This window comes from Cyanistes caeruleus, chromosome 1, assembly GCF_971803275.1.
Source record: "Cyanistes caeruleus chromosome 1, bCyaCae1.hap1.1, whole genome shotgun sequence".
NCBI lineage: Eukaryota > Metazoa > Chordata > Aves > Passeriformes > Paridae > Cyanistes > Cyanistes caeruleus.
In genome coordinates, this window is record NC_141701.1 from 67724244 (window position 1) to 67747363 (window position 23120).

Genomic DNA, 23120 nt, shown 5'->3' on the forward strand with positions numbered 1-23120 from the left:
ATGACCAAATTCAAGGCTACCTAACTAGGCCGAGCTTGGTTCATGATCTTCTAGTAGTTGCTGGTCAGACTCACCCTTCCAGGTATCAATAGCTTTTCCTGTTTTTCACAATTTTCAAATTGTTTCAAAAGAGTAATTAATTCAGACAGCATGGGTGCAACTTGTTTTTGTTAGTTTTTGTTTTTGCTTTTGGTTTGTTGTTTTTTTTGTTTGTTGGTTGGTTTGTTTTGATCAGTCCAGAAGCTGCAAACACTTAAAGTGTTTCTTTCCAGTGAAGACCTGAGCACCTCTCCGTGGGGAGGGTTTCAGGTTCACTCCAAAGATCGACACAGCTGGTTGTATTTACAGACCAAATTGCCAAGTCAAAGAGCTCGTGTGTGAGTTTTGCTGCAGAAATATCCGTGTCAGTTGGTAATTCTTCTCCAGAAAGAGCTAAGGCCTGGCCAGTGCCCACCTTAACTTGAAAAGAATCGCCTACATGATCTAATTATAAAACAAAATTCAAAAAAACCCTGGATAAAAAATAAATTTTATATATATATATGTATGTATGTATGTATGTATGTATGTATATGTATATATATGTATGTATGTGTATATATATATGTATGTATATATGTATATATATATATGTATGTATATATGTATGTATAAATATATTAAATAAATAAATAAATAAATAGATAAATAAATAAATGTATGTCAGTACCGTTTCGTTCATCGCCCCCAGGGGAGGGGTGGAGGGGGTGTGGGGACAGAGCTGCCCTGTGGCAGCGGGGAAGCCGTGCTGTGCTAACCCTGCAGCAGCGCTCCCCACGCCGCACGGGGGGAGCGGGGGGAGCCCGGGCTGAGGAAGCCGAGCCGCTCTGCCAGCCCCCGCCAGACCCCCGCCCCAGCCCCCCCGACACCGGAGCACGGGGCAAGGGGGGGCCTCCGCCCTCGGCACCGCGAGGAGAGCACACGGAGAGCATCCTTAAAACAAACATAGGAAAAGTTAAAGGCATAAAATACTCAGAAAGCAAACTTTTTGCCTCGAAACCCACGGGGCGGGACCCTAGGGAAAATCCTCTGTTACAGCGTCTTTTGTCCGGCTTTCTCTCAGCTTCGGGACCACGGTGTTCTGTCCAAAGCTGTATCAGCGGAGTCGGTCTGAGTCTGCAGAGGTCCGGACGGGCTGGCACAGGGAGTGTGGTACATGCCGGGAGGGAAGGCCGGGCTGGCCGTGGCAGGGACGCTGCTGCTGCTGCTGCTGCTGGAAATAGGGGTTGCAGCCCTCCTGCGTGGTCCCCCAGATCTGCATCCACTGTTGCTATCCAGCTCCCTGCTGGGACCCCTCTGTCCCACCCCCCGTGGAGCCTGCTCGTCCCTGGGCACGGGCGGTGGAGGGGGTCCTGGAGTGGATACAACACGGACTCAAAGTATCTAGACACAGGAGGCTCAAACTTGCTGGAATAATCCTGGGTTTATTGTCTGTCGTCCATCCGGGGCAAGAGAGAGAGCGAAATGCTCTGGGTCTTATCTCTTATACCAGGGGGCAGGGGTGATTAGGGGATGCAGGGAGGTCACAGCCAATGGGAAGGGGGGGGAGGGAAAGAAGGTTTTCAGGTAGGAACTAACATTACACAAACCAAAGGTGAGTTTTACCCTTGGGAGGTACCAAGATTTCTAGATGCACTACAACACCTCACCCTTTTCTGTTATACAAAAATGAGAAACATGGATTTGAATAAGAGGTAGGTTATTTCAAAAAAAAAGGAAACAGAAATTTTTTAAAACATATTCGCAGCCGAAGTATGCAGGTCAGAGGCTAGAGAGGTTTCTTCTTGCTCTCTTCAGCGGCGTCTTCTCTTGGAAGCAACAGCCACTTGCTTCTCTTCTCTTCTTGCTGGTCCTGGATTCTTTGGAATAAAAGGTTTTACCCATTTCTGAGGGATCCATCGGGGGCCTGAAGGGGTGGATACACACGCGTAACCTCGCCCCCAGGTGACAAGTTCATAGGGACCCTTGGTTTGCCAAGTTTCAGGGTCCCTGATTAACACCGGTGGATGCTGTGACAATTTAAACTGATCACCACTGTTAAATGCCGAGTTACAGGAGGATTCATGTTTTCAAATGAGCAGTTTAGGAAATTAATAGTAAACAGAGCTTTACATAGTTTCTGTTGTGGAGACATCCACACTGTCTCACTACCTTGCCTGGCTAGGACTTGTTTGAGCGTCTGGTGTGTACGCTCAATTACAGCTTGACCTGTGGGGGAGTGGGGGATGCCAGTTTTATGTTCCACTCCCCACTGCTGGACAAATTCCAGGAACTCCTTGGATTTATACGCTGGGCCATTATCTGTTTTAATTTCTTTAGGGATTCCCAATACAGAAAAGGCCTGTACTAAGTGTTGTTTAGCATGCACAGACTTTTCTCCTGCATGAGCAGAGGCATACACCGCTCCTGAGTATGTATCAATACTCACATGTACATACTTAAGGCGACCAAAACTGGGAATGTGAGTGATATCTGTTTGCCACACCTCACAGCTCTTAAGGCCTCTGGGATTAACCCCGATGCCTAATGATGGCACTGCCTGGAGCTGACAATTGGGACAGGTAGCCACGATGGCTTTGGCCTGATTCCGTGTCAGCTGGAACTGACGGATCAGTCCTGGCACATTTTGATGATATTGTTGGTGACTTATTTTTGCCTGCTGAAACACATCAGGGAGACATACCTTTTCGGCTGGGGCAGCAAGGGAATCAGCCTTCCGGTTCCCCTCAGCGATTTCACCTGGCAATGGGGTGTGCGATCTTATATGCATCACATAGAAAGGTTGTTCTCTATTCGAGACCAAGTAAATCAGTTTTGAAAGCAATCTAAAGAGATGTTCGTTCTCAATGTCTTTGAGAACTGCCTGTTCCGCTCTGGACACCACTCCTGCTACGTAGGCTGAGTCAGTAACTAAATTAATTGGTTCTGAAAATTTTTCAAAGGCTCTCACGACCGCTGCTAGTTCAGCTATCTGGGGTGACCCCTCTACAAACTCAACATCAGCTTCCCAAAGCTGAGTCTGTGGATTTCTCCAAGTCATCACCGACTTGTTGGATGTCCCAGATGCATCAGTGAACACTGTGAGAGCTTTGAGTGGCCTCCGGCTCCTTTTCTCACGAGGAATGAGATGGAATTCCTCATGAAACAATTTGTGTGATGGTGCATGAACTGAAATTTGCCCACTATAGCTGTCCAGAGCTAACTGGAGGTTAGCATTGCTCTGCAGCAGATGCTCAAACATCTCTTTGGTCAGTCTCTCAGGGGAGTTTTTCCCTTCTCCAGAGAGCCTGACTGGGAGGTGAATACACATAAAGTCACAACCTGCCAGTTCCCGCAGCCTTACCCTGGCCTTTTGAATCAGCTGAGCCATCAGCTCTTGTGGCTTGGTGATAGTCTTGGGTCTTTGATGGGAGAGGAAGACCCATTCTATTATTAAGAGTGGATCTCTCTGCCCTTCAGCCCATTGGAATATTAACCCATGTAGGTGTGGCAATTTTCCCAGGACAATAAATTTGAAAGGCAGCTCAGGTTTGAAGCGGTGTGCCTGTCTTTCTGTCAAGGCCTTTTGTGCCTTTTCAATTACAGTTTTCGCTTCTGGAGTTAGCACTCTGGGAGACAGTAGTTCTCTCTCCCCTTTTAATAAATTGAGTAGGGGGCCCAGGTCTTCATTGGTGAGACCTAGCCAGGGTCTGACCCAGTTTAGTGACCCGCATAGAGAATGAAGATCTGCTAGAGTTTTAGGATTACCAATAATTTCCAATTTTTGTGGAACAACAGTCCGTGCTGTAATTTGCAGGCCCAGATATTTCCAAGGTGGCATCCTCTGAACTTTGTCTTCCTGCAATTGGAATCCAGCAGAGGTTAAAACTTTAACCACTAGGTCAAGGGTGTCTTTCAGTATGTTGTTATTGGGACAGCATATTAAAATATCGTCCATATAATGCAAAATGATAGCCTCTCTCTTTTCAGCACGTACTGGGGACAGCAATGACCCCACATACCACTGGCAGATGAAGGGGCTGGCTTTCATCCCCTGAGGTAATACTGTCCAGTGGTACCGTTTCATTGGGGCTTCCCTGTTAATGGTAGGAATGGAAAAGGCAAACCTTGGTGCATCCTCTGGATGCAGGGGAATTTGAAAAAAGCAATCTTTAATATCCAGTACTGCTAGTAGCCAATCTTGTGGTAGCATGGTTGGGGAGGGCATTCCTGGTTGGAGAGATCCCATGTCTTGTATTTTTTTGTTTATTTCTCTTAAATCTTGAAGGAGACGCCATTTATCTTTCCCTGGCTTTTTTATTACAAACACCGGGGAATTCCAAGGGCTGGTTGTTTCTACTATGTGTCCCTTAGCCAATTCTTCTTCCACTAATTTTTTTAGCGCCCCAAGTTTTTGTTTGCTGAGAGGCCACTGGTTCACCCAAATTGGATCATTATCTAGCCAAGATAATTTTTGGACAGGACGCTCTACAGTGGCCTCTATCAAAAATCCTGAGGTGTCTCAGGAATAGTGAGTTTCACCCCCCACTGCAACATGGTATCTCTCCCCCACAGGGGGCACTTGTAGTCAATTACAAAAGGTCGGACGCTAGCAATCCTACCATCCGGACCTTCGATCTGGACGATATCTCTAGCAATTTTTGCCAGTTTCATCCCTCCAACACCTTGTATTTTTCCTGCCACTGGTTGTAGTTCCCAGTGTGAGGGCCACACCTTTTCCGGTATGATGGTCACATCTGCCCCAGTGTCAATTAACCCTTCTACATGGAGATGTTCTGATTTATGTGTTAAATTGCATCCTATAATTGGCTTGTTTTCACCCACTACTTCTGCCCAGTAGACTCCTGGTGCTTTGTCATCTACTGGGACTTCTGTTGGAACAGGGATTACCTGGGCTATTACCTGCCCTTTATCTATATAGAAAGGGGGTTGGGGGTACCTAGCTAAGAGAGTGAGGTGTGTTAGGTCTCCTGTGATTGTCATGGGAGCCACCTCAATCTCTATTGGTGTGTGTGCTGTGTCTCCAATAACAAAATACCTACTATCTAGTCCAGCCAGGTCTTGTGAATTATCCTGCAAATCTACTCCCACAACAGTCCAGCGGTCAGATCTGAAACAAAAAGCTTTAGAAGTTACAAGTCTGAATCGCTTTTGCGGTTGCCAGACCTTATTAGGCAAACGTTTTTCACAATTATAGTTTTGCAGTTTTTCACCCCCCTTCTCCCTTTTTATTAAAGGACAGAGATTCGTTTCCACTTCATTTATGTCTGCACGCTGAGTGGATAAGCGCTGTGATGTAAGTTTTTTGGCAAGCTGGTATCCATGTGTTTCTGTTGTTTTAAAGGACAGTTTTTAGCAAAGTGTCCTGGTTTTCTGCAATAAAAACAAATTCGCTGTTGCTGGTCAGGCGTCATCTGTTCATTCCTTGTCTCAGATGAAACTGCAGCAACAGGTCTTTGGGTGGTCCAGGGAGGTCTCTTTTCCTGCGAAAACATCTCTGCTTTCCTTGCACAGGCTGCTGACATCTGTGCAAGGGTTGGAGGGGGATCCACAGGCAAACCTAAAATGACTCTACGGCAAGATTCATTAGCATTTCTCTGAGCAAGTTCTTTGACTAACTCTGTCTGTACCACAGGGTCTTCTACCTGACGGGAGACTTGTTCCCTTAATCGGTCTAAGAATTGCAGGAATCCTTCTGAGGGCATTTGTTTTACATTAATATAACTGCCCTTAGTGTCAGCTGTAGGTAGCTGTGTGAAAGCCTTTTCTGCAGCTGTAGTGATTTTATCTATCACAGCTTTTGGCAATGCCCTAGTTTAGTCTTCAGGTTTTTCCCATACTCCTTCACCACATAAATGCTCTAAAGTAATAGGATTATTTAATAAATCCACATATTGGGGATTAGTTTTTAATAATTCCACCAGTATGTTTTTTAGAAATCGCTTCCATGTGTTTTCCCATAATTCAAATTCAGATGGTGTAAGCAAACACTTAAAAAGATCTTTAATATCTGTAGGAACTAAATCATTTGAGGTTAATGTTGTTTTAACAATGCTTTTAAATATTTCACTATTACGGCCAAATTCTCTTTGTACTTTGCAAATTTCTTTTTTGTCTTGGTATGAAAACGGTTTGTAAGTACGGTTTTGAGGTCTCGTTCCAGTAAAGGTGACAGGAGCAACAGTGGGGAAAAAGGCTGAATTAAAACTATTTAGTTTTCCATTCTCAGTTGTATTGAGCTGGGCGGGGGGAAAGGCTTGTCCTGCTTGGACATCGGGGAAGCCCGTATTCCCCCATCTCCCAGGGGCACCATGTGGCTCCACACTGGGAGCAGGCTGTGAGGTTCCACCCCTCCATCCCCCGGGGCGTCCCCTGGGGCCATCAGGGCAATTTTGCAGCAGCACAACCACACCCACCTTTGGAATGTGGTGAGGCAACCTCACCTCCCTGCTCGGTCTCGGGCCCGCCCCCCGGACCGTGGGAACTGGGTGGGGCCCCGCCCCTCAGCCCCCACTTGGCTCCGCCCCCAGACCCGCCCCCCAGACCGTGGGAACTGGGAGGGGCTCCGCCCCTCACCCCCCTTCGGCCCAGCCCCCAGCCCCGCCTCCGGTTTCCGCCCCATCTCCGCCCCCAGCCCCGCCCCCACAGGAGCCGGACGGGGGGGCACTCGCCCCCACGCCGGGCTTCAGGGTTCCACCCCCCCCCATGTCGGGTCTCGGGGTCTCCCCCCCCGCCATGCCGGGTCTCGGGGTCTCCCCCCACCCCACGTCGGGTCCGGGAGGCTGGCACCCCCCCATCGGGGGGCAGAGCCGGGACACCCTTCTCCCTGACCCTCTGCAGGAGCAAGGGGTGTAACTCTCTCCCTCCCCGCTCTTCCTCCCCACGGGACAGGGGCCGGAGGAACAGGGAATAGGGTTACAGCTTCGGGGGGTAGGGTCATAGGGATAGGGAATAGGGTTACAGCTTCGGGGGACAGGGTCATAGGGTGGGGCCAGGCAGGGCTGGCGGGTGCAGCAGGGTGGAACATCAGGGGGAACAAAGGGGCTGTGATAAGAGTTATGGGTGGAAACCGGTGGGTGGGAGGGATTATGGGTAGGAGAAAGGGAATACACAGGATTCACCATGTGGCCGGGTAACACGTGGCCAGCGCCATCTTGGCTCTCAGCCATGTGGGGATAGAAAGATACATTTTCTGTAACACTGACAGGGTATAGGGAGGGAGCCTTGATGGCTTGTGAGGCAGGACTGGGTGACTGAGAGAGACACACCGGATTAGAACTTGTATTGTTTGTCTCGGGTATCTTTTCTATTGGGGGAACAGAGGTTTTGGGGGAAAAGTTAGGAAAATTAGGTGGATACTGTGGTGCTTGTTTGTCTTCTGTTTTTATTTCTCTGTTAACTAATTCTTTTCGAATTAAAAGAAAAACTGGGAGGAATTTCAGGGCCGATTTGTCTCCTCCTTCTATTTTTAAGGTTAATAAATTTCCAATTTCATCCCAGGCAGTTACTGAATCTAATTTTAACAATTCGATCTGTTTACTTTGTTGAGTCAAATATGATACAAACTGTTTTATCTTATGTTTTGAAATTCTTACATTTGTGGTTTTTAAAAAATTCTGTATTTGTTGTGTATGACTCCTTTCTTGTGTGCATAGCCGGGATCCCATTTTTGGAGGTCACAGCAGCTCTGCACACAATCTGTCTATTTTCCCTACCACAGAAAACAAGGTTGCACCAAAAGGATTACAATTAAACTCACACTGTACAGGCAGCAGGGAGAATTCTCTCTCCCACCCCCTCTCCGTCTCTGCCCACGGCTGGGGGAACCCCACACGCTCGGGTCTGCTGCCGCTGGGAAGGGGTTACACGGAGCACAGTCCCCTGGGATCTGTTTCACTCTCCACCCCTCCCAGCCCGGTGTCCGAGTTCAATCTTACCTTTTTCTGTCGTTTTCTGGCGGTGGAAAGATACTCGTTGCCCTGGAATCGGTCCTCTGGTGCTGGAGGATTTTCGACTCCTTTTTGGAAACTTTTTTTGCTGTGTTTTTTTTTTAACTGCATCCAAAGTCTCCAAAGAACGGCTCACCCTGGCTCCGATAAGCCTTTAACGTGGGCTTGTTCAGCCCCACGTTGGGCGCCACTCTGTCGCTATCCAGCTCCCCGATGGGACCCCTCTGTCCCACCCCCCGTGGAGCCTGCTCGTCCCTGGGCACGGGCGGTGGAGGGGGTCCTGGAGTGGATACAACACGGACTCAAAGTATCTAGACACAGGAGGCTCAAACTTGCTGGAATAATCCTGGGTTTATTGTCTGTCGTCCATCCGGGGCAAGAGAGAGAGCGAAATGCCCTGGGTCTTATCTCTTATACCAGGGGGCAGGGGTGATTAGGGGATGCAGGGAGGTCACAGCCAATGGGAAGGGGGGGGAGGGAAAGAAGGTTTTCAGGTAGGAACTAACATTACACAAACCAAAGGTGAGTTTTACCCTTGGGAGGTACCAAGATTTCTAGATGCACTACAACAATCCACAGGCAGTTCGAGGGGTTGAACTGCTCTGGCTGGAACCAGGCTCTCTGGGGATCCATCAAACAGAGACCCACCCTGGCTGATCCGCTCTCGCATTACCATGCCCCGATACACTGCTCTAACACTTTAAAGCCTTCTGATGCAGTGAGTCCCAATCGCTGCTTATGTCCCATTCAGAGAGTGGACAAGTTGTTCCTCTGTGGAACTTCGCTTTCCCTTTGTGGAAAACCTGTATCTCAACCGCGAGTGCAATATGCAAACTCCGTGGTTTCTCCCAGGATTATAAACTCTACCTTCATCGAGATTGCTGTTCCATGCCCAGTCACTGGCAGGGCCTCCTGCCCGGGGTCACTCAGACCTGTAGCTCTCCAGGAGCGCACGGGGAAAACCTCCTTGCCTCTCAAAGGAGGAGGCAGACTCCAATGTCCTTCAGCTCGTGGCTGAAATGCTCGTCGCGAGGTCACCAGATGTCACACTATATTAGAAATGTCAAAAGTACAACACACACTCTCTGGCTTGGCTGCCCAAGAGAGCAAGCTTTATTTTTCCTGATCTTCTTTTATAGACAGGTCCGAGAAGGTCTGAGAGGTAAAACTCCCATTGGTCATTAAACCAACACATCACCATCACTGGACCATTAGGAACAACAGCCCTGGACTGTTTCAGGGAACAACACCCCTTGACTGTTTCTTGCAGGTAAACAACAAGGATCCAAACAACACCTGCAAAGGTTGTTTTCCATCTCCAAGGGCTGTTTGGATTCTTCCTTATGCTTTCTCAGGCCAGTGTGAGAAGCTTGTGTGACTTAGTTTCACACAGGCTTTGTGCTCCCTGCCTGCTTTCAGCATCCATATAGACACATTTTTTTTAAAAAAAGCACAAAAAATAGTATATGTACAATATTTATGTTTATATCAACAGTGGATTTACTTGTTGAACTACGGAATTAGTAGACAAATAGGTGTTTTTCTCTTCCAGCACAGACAATTCCTGCAGACTTCCATGCTAATTGCACTCTAAATAAAAAGAGAAATAGCAGATAAATCACTTGTAATTTTTTTCTTCCAATTTTTGTTCTTCTTTCCAGGTGGTTGGAATTGCCAGACAGAAAAAAAATATTATGAAACTATATATGCTTAAATTTTAATTGCCACTTACTTTTAACTGTTGCAGATGCTATTTGGAATAAAAAAAGAACATATAAGTTGCAATAAGGTATAGGGTTGGTAATACTTGTTTTACATTGAAAGAAAAACAACTTTGTTTTAACTTAAATAAAAAGAACTATATTGATGCTACTGAGAACAGAGAAAGCCTTAGTTCTCACAGGGTCCTGAAATCCCAGATTAACTGTACTCTTTTGTCACTAGATACTTTTTCTCATAAATTGATTGGTAGATTGATCCACCATGTACCAGACTTCATTCATTCATTCATTCCAGGTGAACTGCATTCTTAGGGGGCAGGAATTGTGATTATTCAGTGTGGGAAATGAATTAGCTGGGATAAATAAAACCTTGGACGAGGTTCCTGACATGAAGGGAATAAGCCTGAAGCCTTGGGAGGCAGGGTGCTGCGGAGATGCTGATGGAGTCATTCTATAACAGGTCATGTCCGTGGTCCACATTAGTGATTGGACCTCTGCCCTCAGATACCCCTTTACATTGTGAAGTTCACCATACCCCTGGGTCTTTGGAAACAACCCCTGGGACCGTAAGGTCTCTGTGAACATTGAAATCTATGTTTGGGGACTATCTTCGGGCACTCCATCGTACCCATCCCAATTTGACTTGGCCGAACTGGGAAAGAGAATTCTTTGGAATTGGAATGCCACCGTAACAATTTAGCGCTAAGAAGGAATAAAAATGTGCCTGACTCACTTCCCCCTCCTTCTTTCCAAGAATATACAGGTGCATTAAGAGTTTTTTCTGATTCAGTGCAGTGCTCTACCACTCTCTCTCTCTCTCTCTCTCTCTCTCACTCTCTCTCTCTCTCTCCCTGATGGAGTCAGTACTACTTGTACTACTCCTGAATGAGTCTGCACACCTTTTTGTAACATACTTCCAACTGGTTTGTTGGTTTGTTTGGGATTTTTTTTCAGCAGAAACTAAATGAGGTTTGCACCAAGCCTGTACCAAGCCTGAAATATTTTTGTGTGCATAATTTGTTTTATGCCAGTGTTTTTTTCTCTTTGTATGATACTAATCTGCCTAGACTCTGTTTGCAGTAAACATTCTGCCTAATGTCAAAATCCCATGTCAGGCATTTAACAGAAGTGTTGTGCTTTTTTTGTGTGTGTTGAAGTGGGGATCATTCTTCTGGAAACAGCAGAATACAGCATGCAAACATGTCAGAAGTATAAGTTCTTACATACAGATTGAAAATAGAACTTTTGCTCTAGGTTGTCATATTCTAATACTGGGGATGATACAAATATTTCATGTTCTCATTTGGTTAGTAAGTTTCTCTGTTGGAACATATTTCAACTGTTTTTTTTTAAAAAAGTGTTTGGTTTTTTTTCTCTTATGTCTTTCATAACAATAATGATGGAGTATTTCTTTATAGATTTACTATGTTCCGTTTACTGATTGTCAGGTTTATATGATGTTCCTAGAAAAATGGAGACGATGACATAAATTTACAGTTTAAAGTGTAGTGGTATCCATCCCAGACAGTACAATTATTTTAAAATTAAATCGTATTTGTGGGTTCTTGGTGACAAAGAGTGGGTGATCCATGTGCTCAAAACTGTTTGTGGAGATAGATGTAAGGAGAAAATAGTTCTGAGGTTGGTCACACACAGTCCAGTCACCAATGCAGTGAAGCATTCCTGCCCTCATCTGCGGGTGTTGATGCAGACTTTCAGAATGACTGCAGTGGGTCTCCAGTTCAAGGTATTTCTAGAGATAATTTATGTGACCAGCAAAGAAGACGTAAGTGTTGGTTATTAGAGCAATGAGAAAAAAACCTCAGGCCCTCACTGTAAAGCTTTTTCTGAAGAGGTGTTTTTGTCCTCTAGATGACATTCTGCACCTAACACTGCACTCATTCTCTGAGCCTGAAATACTGGTCCACCTACCACTTTCCTTCTCATTGCAATTAAGAGCAGTTACTGTCTGTTTTTGAACAAGCATTCACAGCCCTGAAAGAAGTAAATGGAAGTCTTCTATTGTTATTTGAAACAATTGCAAAAAAAAATAAATCTGAACGGTAAAAGCCAGTAGTGCTATCATCATGGCTATTTGAATGCTTACTTTGCTTTATTACCAAATTTGGGATTCCTGCTTCATTTGACATTTCCTCACAATGCCTGGGATGCTATGAGGCTGGAATGAAGGTTCTCCACCATTTCTCTTATTGAATGTGAATTTACAGTCTGGCTTAAAAAAATTACCTTTGAGCCAAAAGCTGGCATTTAGGAGCAAGGCATATGTGTAAATATTCAAAACTTATATTGAAAACAGATGGGTTGGGGAGGATTTTGCTTTTGGGTTTAGTTCATTTGTTTTTCCTAATCTATTGGCTTAGTAAAAAGGAAAAACAAAAAATTCAAATTGACCAACCAAAAGAACTGAATGTGAAATTTTTTTGTGGAATTTGTTTGTCTAGTTCACAGTAGTTGCTGGTTCTTCCTACTGCACCGAAGAGGCAGTCCAATGCTTCACTAGGGCTGCTGTTTTTACTTATCTTGTCAGTTATGTCTGGCAGAGATGGATTGCAGAGGGCAGCATTTAGGACAATCATTAAAGTGTGGTACAAATGGGATCACATTTCAATGATATCACAGGGAGAGATGGAAGTGGTAATCCTCACTGACACTTTCTATGAGGAGCAAAACACCAATAAATTCAAGAGTGATAACTCAAAACCTGAAAGAAAACCCTAGTGGAATAGTGTGTAATATAGATTTGGGTCATGCAGAGTAATGTTACTGCATCAATTTTGGGAAAGTGACTGTCAGTTTTCTAAGAAAATTGAAGCTTAAGTACTGATTTGGTCCAAATTACATCAGCTCTACTTTTATCAGGGGAATTAACATATCTTATGTCTCTCCCTCTCTTTAAGGTATCTGTTGTAATAGACATGGTCCTTCCTGGATATATGATGTTATGGAATCACCATGCAGTTGTAGTCAACCCAAACAGAGTTTGCACATACCCAGAAGGCATGGGATAAATAACTTCATAGCTGACTTAACTTGTGTGAGGGAGAATGTACACTGGCAGTTTAGTCACTAGTCTGTGGATGCTGGGAAATGGGAATCTAAGCATCTTGCAAGAACCCCTTTGGGCTTCTCCAGGTTTGCCTGGGAAGGGGTTCATAGTACCTGGTTTGGATCTATGTAAAAAATGTAATATCTTCCTTTTTTTTTTTTTTTTTTTTTTTTTCCACATTAATGGAAAGTAGCAGTTTCTCCCTGAGTGGGAGGAGACAAGGGAGGAATTGAGCTTTTATTCTATTATAATGAATACAGTATGTATATGGCACTGATAATGATTTTAGTTAGTTTATATTAAATCACTCCTCTCAACTTGTGGTGTAGGTTTACTGCTTATTTAGCTTCTTGGATAAGAGCAGCAGCTTTTTAATTAAAGAGGAAATACCCTGAGGTTTTTTCTTCAAATGCTTTATAAAACTGCTAATTTCTTATTTTTTTTAATTTTTTTTTACCTTTCATACATATTACTATTTAGATGGTATTTCTATTTCAAATGACCCTGGCTTAACTGTGAAAATTTTTTGAGTTTTTTCATACCAGAAAAGGCAAGAGAAAGGCTATTGGAAATGATGTTTAACTTCTTCAAAATCTCATATTATCAATTATTATTTAATATATTTTTGAATTATTGGGAAAAGACAGCAGATTTTTAATGGAATGCCTGAATACTTATACTAACTCAAAAGCCATTGGAAATAACACTAAGTAGAGAACATAATAAAAAGGTCTTGGAGAGATTAGAAAGATGGGCAGGAAGAAAACAAAATGAGATTCATCTCTTGAAAATGCAGACTGTGAGAAAGTGGAGAAATCTCAGTGGAAGGCAGGGACCTTAAGAACTGTGGTGACAAATGAGATTTGTAGCTGATAAGAGGCAGTAAATTAAATACAGCTTCACAGTGAGGTGGGTAGGTCTCCTTAGGAAGTGCTAGCATATTTTGCAATGTCATGGTGTAGGACAGTAATAAGTCTATAGATCTTTTCTGCATTTCAAACGAGCCAAGAAATTTAAAAGCATTTAAATTCAGCACAAAAATACCAGTTTTTCTTACAGTGAATCCTCCATAACTCTTATGAAGTGCTTTTTTTCCTTTTCCCTTCCTGATCCTTTTGAACAGTGAAAGTGGATAGGAGAGCATCTTCATTGCATATAATCTTTCTCCCCACTCATGTCATCTTAAATTTGTCACTCTTCCTTCAGTTATACTTTTCTTTTTGCTACAGAGTCACTGGCTATCAGCACTTCTAGTGCTAGTCCTGTCAGACCTGTAGAGTGCTTATTTATGACTCCTCCTCAGGATGTAATGTTTCACCTGATTGCTCGGTTTCTATTAGCTGTGGCTCTGCAGCACCCGGAGTTTGAATGGCAATGCCACTTCATTGTTGCTCTCTAAACATGTGGTGAGAAAAGTCCTACCCCTGCAAAAGACAGGCTGGACACCTCCACTGCTGAGGTGTGCAGCTCATACGATGCTGCACAGGACAGAAAGGCTGCACCTCTAAGGATGGGTTGGTACCTGCACATGTGGTTGGAGAAGAGCTCTTGGATGTGGGAAAGAGTAATCCGTGCTTTTCCTTTAAGTGGAAAGTAAATGTGCTTTAGAATATATTCTATTTGTTGTTTCATCGTTGTTCATGTTGTTTTGTTTTTCTGGTTCTTTCAGTTTACTATTTTCAGGGATTGTCACAAGTTTGTAAGAGATATATTTTTATGTTGAGCTTGCCCAGCTTTTTTTATTGGCTTTTAACAGCAAAAACACAATTTTGAAGAAAATCTGTTGCATTTTCAAGTTTCCAGTCCCACAAATTGTAAGTTGTGTCTTACATAAAATCACTTAGAAATGCTAAGTGTCATTTCATACAGAAATAGCGGGAACTGGACAGGTTTTTGCTTATACTGTATAATGTAAAGCCAAATGCCTTTTGAAAGTGTCCAGACATTAAAAATTAAATAATGCCTCAGCTATGCATAAAAGTTGCACAGTCTTTTTCTCAATATTTCTGTTAAATGAAAGCTGTTACACTGTTTCAATTTGTCCCTTGGAAAACCCTTGAATTCTCCATGTAGCAGGTAAAAAAAAAAAAAAGAGTAACCATCAAGTAGTTTTTAACTTTTGTATGAGATGTATTTCTGCTAAGCTTGTGTAAGTCATAAAACTAAGAAGCTTTCTGACTCAATTTTCTATTTAAAAAAATGAGCATGGTGAGTAGAAAAAAGGTCTCTGGTATTTCTGGAGTCATGGGAAGGGTTTTAGCTGTGAGCACTTGTCTAAATTTTGTAAGCACTGACATTTTCTTACAAAATGTTAGTTTGAATTTTTTAAATTTTTTTTTTAGAAATAAATTTTGTCTTTAAAAAGTATTAAGGAATAATGGGGATTTTAATGTACCTTTTTTTAAATTAGCATGAGTTTTGTCTCAGACACAATAAGTTTCTGAGCTCAAATCTGAGTTATTTACAAACTGTTTAAAAACTATCTACATTATCAGCATTGCGTGTGTGTTAGTTTTTACTGATTTGAATTCTGATTTTGAGCTTCCTTTTAATTGATTTAAGGATTTTATAACTAAGCCCAAATTGAGACTTAGCTTAATTTAAACTGCATTGTTTGATAATACCTTCTTCTTTGGTAATTTTAATACACAATGCTTTCCTGAAAAACTACTGTATTTGTAATTGCCTATAAAAATAAGATTTGCCTTTTGAACACAATTGTGACATATTACTATATCCTACCCACTTATATTTTTCAAACTGCTTTTCACATCTTTTGAATTCATTAATGTGTTTGTCTCCTTTTGAATATTCGTGGAATGTTAAGGAAATTGAGCTAAAGTGGTATGTAGGCCACATTTTGTCTGACCTTTCCTTTCTTTCACAATTATTTTGTCAGGCAGCTATAATATATCTTTGGTGTATAATTTTACATTGGTCTTGTTCTGTAATTTCCAATCACTTCAATAAAAACAAACAGAATATAATTTTCAAACAAGTAAAATTCTGAAAATGCTCCACACTATATTCAGTGTAAGTTTTCCAATTCACTGTACGTTTTGATTTCTGCCAGTCAAGCTAAAAGAGTAACTATGCAGGTAGCTGTAATAAGTCATCATCCTCTGTAAAGGTGGGCTCTTTACCTAGATGAAGCATACACTTTGCAACGTAAGTTGAAGTAGAAATATTGTGAGCTGAGAGTCTCAAGTACTTCCTATTCTTTTAGAAATGCTTTTTAATAGTAAAACAGTTTTCCATTCTTGCCTCTTATTTACTTCTTAGTGGTGGGAATTGTGTCCAGCCCCCACACAAAATACTCCTCTGCTCTGTGTACAGCTTCCTTATATTGTGCTTTTATTATCTTGTCTATTAGGATAATCTCATAACTTTTTTTCCTGTCTCTTTCTTACAATCTCCACTCATGTTCTTTGCTGTCTTTCAGTATCATAATCCAGTTACTGTGCCATTGCCAGGGTAGATAGTACCTCTTTTTCTGGTTCTGAGCCTATGCTGTATTCAGCTCATATTGGCAAAGACTGATTAGGGGTGAAATTATCCCAACCTTATAACCTCTGTGGCCAATGTATACTGCTATGACTTTTCCAGGAAACCTGTGATGGGTAGTATTTGTTTTTCTTTGTATTTTCACTATTGTGTTATGCAGCTTCAAGACTGACCACATTGTACCTAAATGGCTGGTGTTAGGAAGATTACACAACATCCTCTGGCTTCTGGGGAGCTCCCTTTTTATCATCTTCTGTTGTCTGTCCTTCTGCTCCCATTTCTGTGTGGAGATTCACCTCTGTATCTTTTCTACCTGCTGCTCTTTTGGTTCCTAGGGAGCTTTTCTGCCTACAACAGTCTTGGCCATTCCCCAGAAAATGAACAATGTTTGCTCTTCAGTAAATCACAGATTTTTTTGAAGCAAAGCTTAGCAGCAAGTACTCAACTGCAAGGACATGCTGGCCCCACAGATAGATGTTTCTAAATCTGCCTCACTTCCCCATATTTTCTCTCATCATGTTGCTTTGAAGTCTCTGAATTTAAAGAATTATAGAATATATAATTATAGAATTATACTTTACATTTTAATAAAATCCAGATGTTTGGGCTATCTGTGAGAAAAGACCAGCAGGAAGATCTAGATAGGCTTGCTTTACAGCTCTGAATGACTTAGTGTACCATTACAGAGTCAAAATGTTGCACTGTGCATGTGTAAATAAAAATTTTCAGCTGTTGGTAGCTAGAAAATGTTTCATAGGATCATGTGCCTCTTTGAGAGGAAATTAAGTGTCCATACTAAAGTGAAGTCTCCCTTGCAGGGTGTGAAGTGACCACTCTTAGCAAACTAAGTCATTCTAGAGCTGGATAGAACAAGATAAATATTTTTACATCTGGACTTTCTGCAATGTGCCATGGTGTTTCCCAGGTAAGCTGGAGTCTGAGGGACTCTTTGAAATTGATGCCTGTTCTGTTCTTGTTCCTTTTGATTATTTCTTTTTCTTCTGGAAATCGAGGCACTGAGATAGGGGGAGAAATCAGCACTTTGCTGTTTCATATTGAGTTATAGTCATTATGTGAGTATGCTATGATAGGAGAGGGAATCAAGGCAGGCATTTGGGTGTGGAAAATTTTGTCTCAGATGTCTTAATTTGCCTTCTATGGTTTAACTAAAACCATAATAAATTAACTAGAAGGTTAAAGCCTTCTATGGTATGATCTTAACAAGTAAGAGAGCAGCACTGCTGTAATGGTTGACATTTTTACCTGCTTTCTCAATACCTATTTACAACCCTTAGGTGGGTATAAACACTGCAGTTGATGCAGTTGATTCAGGCAGAAGACCTACTTTTTACGTCTGTATTTTTCATTTATTATTTTTCTTGTATTCTTGTGTTCTATTGACTGCGTGATGAGCCAAAAAAAAAGCCAAAAAAAAAAATCCAACCAAAAGCATGGACTGTCAAATAGCATAAGAATATTCCAAAACTGATTAGGACTTCACTGGCAGAAGAAACCAGTAAAGTAGGGGTAGGTAAAAACCTTCGAATGTTTATAGAGTGGAAGGTAAAAAATTCACTTTTAAAAGATCTTTCATAAGTTAGCAAGATAAACTGTAATCAGGCATCTTGCCAATCAGGAAATAATTATGGTGAATTGGCTTGATTGAAAGTAGCATTTTTGTGCCCTACTTTTTGGTGATGAATATGAATAAAATGGCAATGCTAAAATATATAGACAACAATTTAACTTTCTAGTACAGGTTATTGTGTCTAAAACTAACTAGCTTGCTTCAAAGCATAGTAAAAGCTGTAGGTCAGTCATCATTTAATTCCTAATGTAACACATGCATGGATATTTCTATTAGAGAGATAAGAACAATTGGGTCAGAAGACACAACTATTGTTTTGGATCATTTTCTTTATATTGCAGCTGTGAATGCAGATGTACTGACACATCATTGTCCTTAACTTAAGATCAGGTTCTGGACTATCAAAGGTAGTTGAAGAAACTTTCACATACTCTAGAAAGGGCAAGATTTCTCTCAGTATGTTTAATTTAATCATGGCTATATGTATATATTAATAATTTAACCAATCATTCCTAAGCAGAATGATTTCTTGTTAATGCAAGTTCCTCTAACATAGAGCTACTCTGAATGCTACACAGACATGGTCATAAGAAGCTTTTACCACTTTACATGGAGTACTTAATCCCTTTAAATAAAAGCATTGTGCATTATAAACAAATTCACATATTAGAAATTACCTTAATTCACATTAGGTGATTTGGATACAGAAATGTATCTGTTTATGTTGACATAAACAAAGGATCTAGGGTTAAGTTTATTTTTCCTCTCCCTGTATTCGCACCATTTAAATAGAAAATATTTATAAAAATAAAAACTATGAATGTTTTTTACACTGCATAAATAACAGGGTAAAAAACTATGTAAACTCTGTAACAAGCAAATAGAAAATGCAAACCTGTCTGTCCATGTGTCATTTATCTATTAAAAGAGAAGCAAAAAAACTGTGTACATAAAGTCCTAGGTATTGCTGTGGTCTTTGACTTCCAATACAATCTACAGTGTGTGGTTGTGCTCACACTTTTATAGACTACAATTCAGAAAATAAAATCTGGAAAAACTTCAATTAGAAAAAATTTCAAAATACTTACATAGTTGCAGTGTATATTTTCATTGTGATCTCTTTGAGAGTCTTGGCTTTTACTTAGAGAATGAAAGGGAAAGAAATTATCATGATATGACTGTTACTGATACCCCCTCTCTCTCGGGGGTTCTGGTGACTTACAGTTATCAAAACTGCTTATTGATAAGGTGCAGCCACTGTATCAGCTACTAAGCTTATCAGACTTCAGCTGACTCCAGTGCATTAGCAGCTGCTGTGCACAGCCAGGAGGGGATTAAGGAGCCTCCTGCCCAGTGTGCACCTCTGGGCTGGCTCTGGCAATCTGAGCAGTATTCTCACCCGAATGTCCAGTGCAACATCTTTGTGAAAGGTGCACCTGAGTATCTCCCAAGGGCATGTGGATTCATTTTGAAACTTTACAGTTCTTCTCTGACCTCAGTGAGGGAAATGGTAACGTCTATAGGGCAGGAAAAGTACTTTTTGGCATGATTGTATAGCCCTAAGCACACAGAGTACCCACACTCAGTGATATTTAAAGATACTCATACTTGCTGTTTTAACAAATAAAGGAAGTAGTTTTAGCCCCAAAGCTAGTGAAGGGCTGGTTGCTGCTTATCTCTCAGCCTCATATGGCTAGGTTTTCTGATAGCCCACACAGGGAGAGCACTGACAGAGCTGTTACAGCTCTTGAGACATTCTTGTAATATCTTTCCATGCTGCCTCAGAAGGATGACCTTCAGCCTCTCCTCCAGTTAGGGGTTTTCTTGCATTCTTTTGCCAAACTTGAGGGAAACTCATATATTTGGTACTTCATTTTCTTATCTGTTTTGGATGAAATTTGCTAAGAAGCTTCAGAGTTGTGAGAGAGCCGACAACATGCAAGTGTGTGCACACGCACATGTGGCAAGAGAGTTCACAGTCTCTAAAATCACTGTACATCTTGTATTCAAGCCAGCACATTTTTTTTATTTATTTCTTTTATCTCAGACATTGATTTTACTCTCACTGGCACACTTGTAAGTGACTCCCGGAGAATTTCTGGCTAAAATATCTGTAGTAGTTCAGAATTACTGGGTTTCATGTTTTCCATGTACTGAACTCTGTTATCTTCTACAATTTCTGCAAAGGGGTTTTTAGGTTAGACTCTTCACAGTTATTTCAAATTTTAGGATATCAGCCCAGTTGTTATTCATTTTCTTTTAAGAGAGAAACCGTCACTTTGATCTGTTTTGAGTTTTCCACATTGAAATGGCTTCAAAGCAAAATGTTTAGACTAGCTCTTGATTCTTGTCTTACAGTCCTTGTTAGATGTAAAAGCAAACCACAGTCTTCACTTTAACTTTGCCTCATGGGGCACAAAGAAAACTGCTGTTCATCTGACCAGTTTGATGCTATATATAACATACTATTTCTTATCTTCTAAAAAATACTCTTTATTATTGGTATTTTCACAGGGTCAGACTGTGATGGAAGACACAGGGCATAAAGAAAGGAGGGATGGCCAAACAGATAAAAGTGGTAGGTGTCAAGTTTCATCGTGGGTCTTGGGTCTTCAAAGAGACAAGAGCAGTTGGTTGTTGTAAAGTTGTTTATTGCAAGAATACATCAGTCTCGAAGGCAGAGAGTTCAGAGTATCAAAGTCCATGCTAAAAGCTTTCTGGCATAGTGTCCTGATGTTCCCAGCAGCAGCTGCTGTTTTTTTTATTTTTCTTTTTTCTCCTTCTTTCTATGTGTGTGTTTTTCACCCCAATACAGGGGAATTTTATTCATAAATCATCCAATCAGCTAAAAACACAATTCCAAAACATTCTTCCTACACCAATCAAAGCTTAATTTTAATGTGTGAATATAGTGTCAATTCTTACCCCAAATCTACATATATAGTTTTATCTATTTACGCAAGTAATTCTATCTATTCTATCTAGAAATGCAAGCAATGTTCTACTATGTTTTCCTTATGCCTGGAGCTAAGTTAATTTTGTAAAAGGTGACACTCCTGAACTTTAAACTAGGCTTTAGGGCTTTTTACTTGCTAACACAGTCTCTTAAGGCATTTAAGATATATTTCTACTTACTTAGAACTAAAACTTACACTCTTACTTCATGTCTGTGGCTTAATATATTTCAGTTTCTTTAAAGGCTCCAATTCAATCCCTGCATTCCTTATTCTCTCTGAGGGACTCAGAGAGGCTTCTATTTCATGCATTCCAATAGGTAAGAAAGAAAAGTAAAAAAAACCCAATCCATTCTTGCTATCTTTTCTCCAGTCTCTCTTCATCTGAAGACCAGGAGAAAAATGGTGCACAGATATAGCTCCTAAGGGCACAAACAACACGTTTATTCAGTTTGTGGCATGTAGGTAAAAAGATGAAAGATTTTAGAAAGCTTTTCAGAGAAATGGCTCCATAAGGTTCTGAGGGAATAGGTGGAAGGGTTTAAAAGGTAGAATTCACAGTGAATTTTAACTTCAGTTATTTGAAAATACTTTGTAGAATGCTGTTGCCTTCATATTAGAAAGGGGATGGGCATGTGAAAGAAAGCTGAGGCAAGAGCCCTGTTGGAGGAATCCAGGCAGTTAAAGAACTGGAGACTACATTTAGTAGGCCCAAAATGTTTTCAGTAAAGATGCCACTGTATTAGCAGGACCTTGCTCTGACTCAAAGCTCACAGAAATATGGCTGTTACCATCAAAGGCTCTGGAAGTAACAACACCAGCAGCAGCAACAACAATGCCATATTAATTCAATATTAATTCAATATTAATTCAATAATAATTCAATAGTAACAATAACAATAACAATAACAATAATAATAATAATAATAGTAGTAGTACTAAAAGTCTAGAATCAGATTCTGGTACTACAATCCCAAGAGTCTCAAAAAGATGGGGGAGGAGAGAAAAATTAATCCCAAATCCCAGCATGAGGGGTTTGGCTAAGGTATTTTTCCCCCTCAGGAGCAACAAGTAAGGCTGAGATAAATGTGCCAGGTCAATATTCACTGGGTTTTACTGAATTGCATTGTGTTTTGTAATGTGTTGAAAGAATGACAACCTGCTGAAACTTGAAAGGCATACACTCTCCTTTTGACTGTAAATAGCTCGTGTTCACGCACAAATGCACATTGAAGGAGAAGATGGAAATATGACCTATGGAATGGACAGAAAAAAATATTCAGAAAAATCTCTATTCACATTTTACTCTACATTTTATTTACCACAAAAAAAAAAAGAAAAAAAAACCCCTACTTTTTTATTACATGGAAGTCTTTCAACAAATATCACTCAGGAATGCTAGTCTATATATACTTTAATAAAAAAAATCATTGTAGCATTCACATATATTATTTTTCTCACTTTATTTTGCTTATATTAGTAATATTAATTGATCTTGCCTGTGTTAGAAGGAAAAAAACACAGGATATGAGGTTATATTAGGGAAGATGGTACAAGAGGTAGCCTGAAGTTTAGTGGGTTTGCAAGACTGGCTTGGAGCTCACATATAAGTTAACATGTACATTCAAAACAGGAAGAGGATTTTACATAAAATGTGAGTGAAGCTGTACATAATACATACAAATACATACAAAAATAAATTGTATCCCATATATGCAGTTCATACAGTGTATAAACGTGCAGACAGGTCTCTTTTAATAATATGTGAAATGTTGAGGAAATTTGAATTTATTTTTCTGTTCACCCAAGTCTGGAAGAAATTGGGCTGAGAATGACTAGAATAGCTCTTTTTAGGGAGGTTGTTATAATGAAATTATATTAATTAATTATAAATTATTGTTTTTTTATTTGAAGCACAAAAAAATTAAAGGTAAAATTACTTCAGATGAACAAACATTGTTTTATACAATCCAAAAATGGGGTTTGCCATTTTGCATGCTTAATGATAAATAACTGTAAATTTAATTTTAAAGCATTCTGAAAAACTAGATTAAACTTCCATGTTAAGAAATGTTAAAATGAAGCTTCTCTCCTTGACAAGTCTATGCCCCCCGCCCCCCACCAAAACCCTCAACACAGAAACAAGCAACAATAACAAAAAAGAAAAACTAAACCAAAAAATCCAAGCAGAAAAAATATGGAAAATTAGAAGGCTGGGACATCAGAAATGAGCATTTTATCAGAATGAACCAGGATAATTTCTGTCAAACCATGTCTAATTTTAATATAAATGTAAAG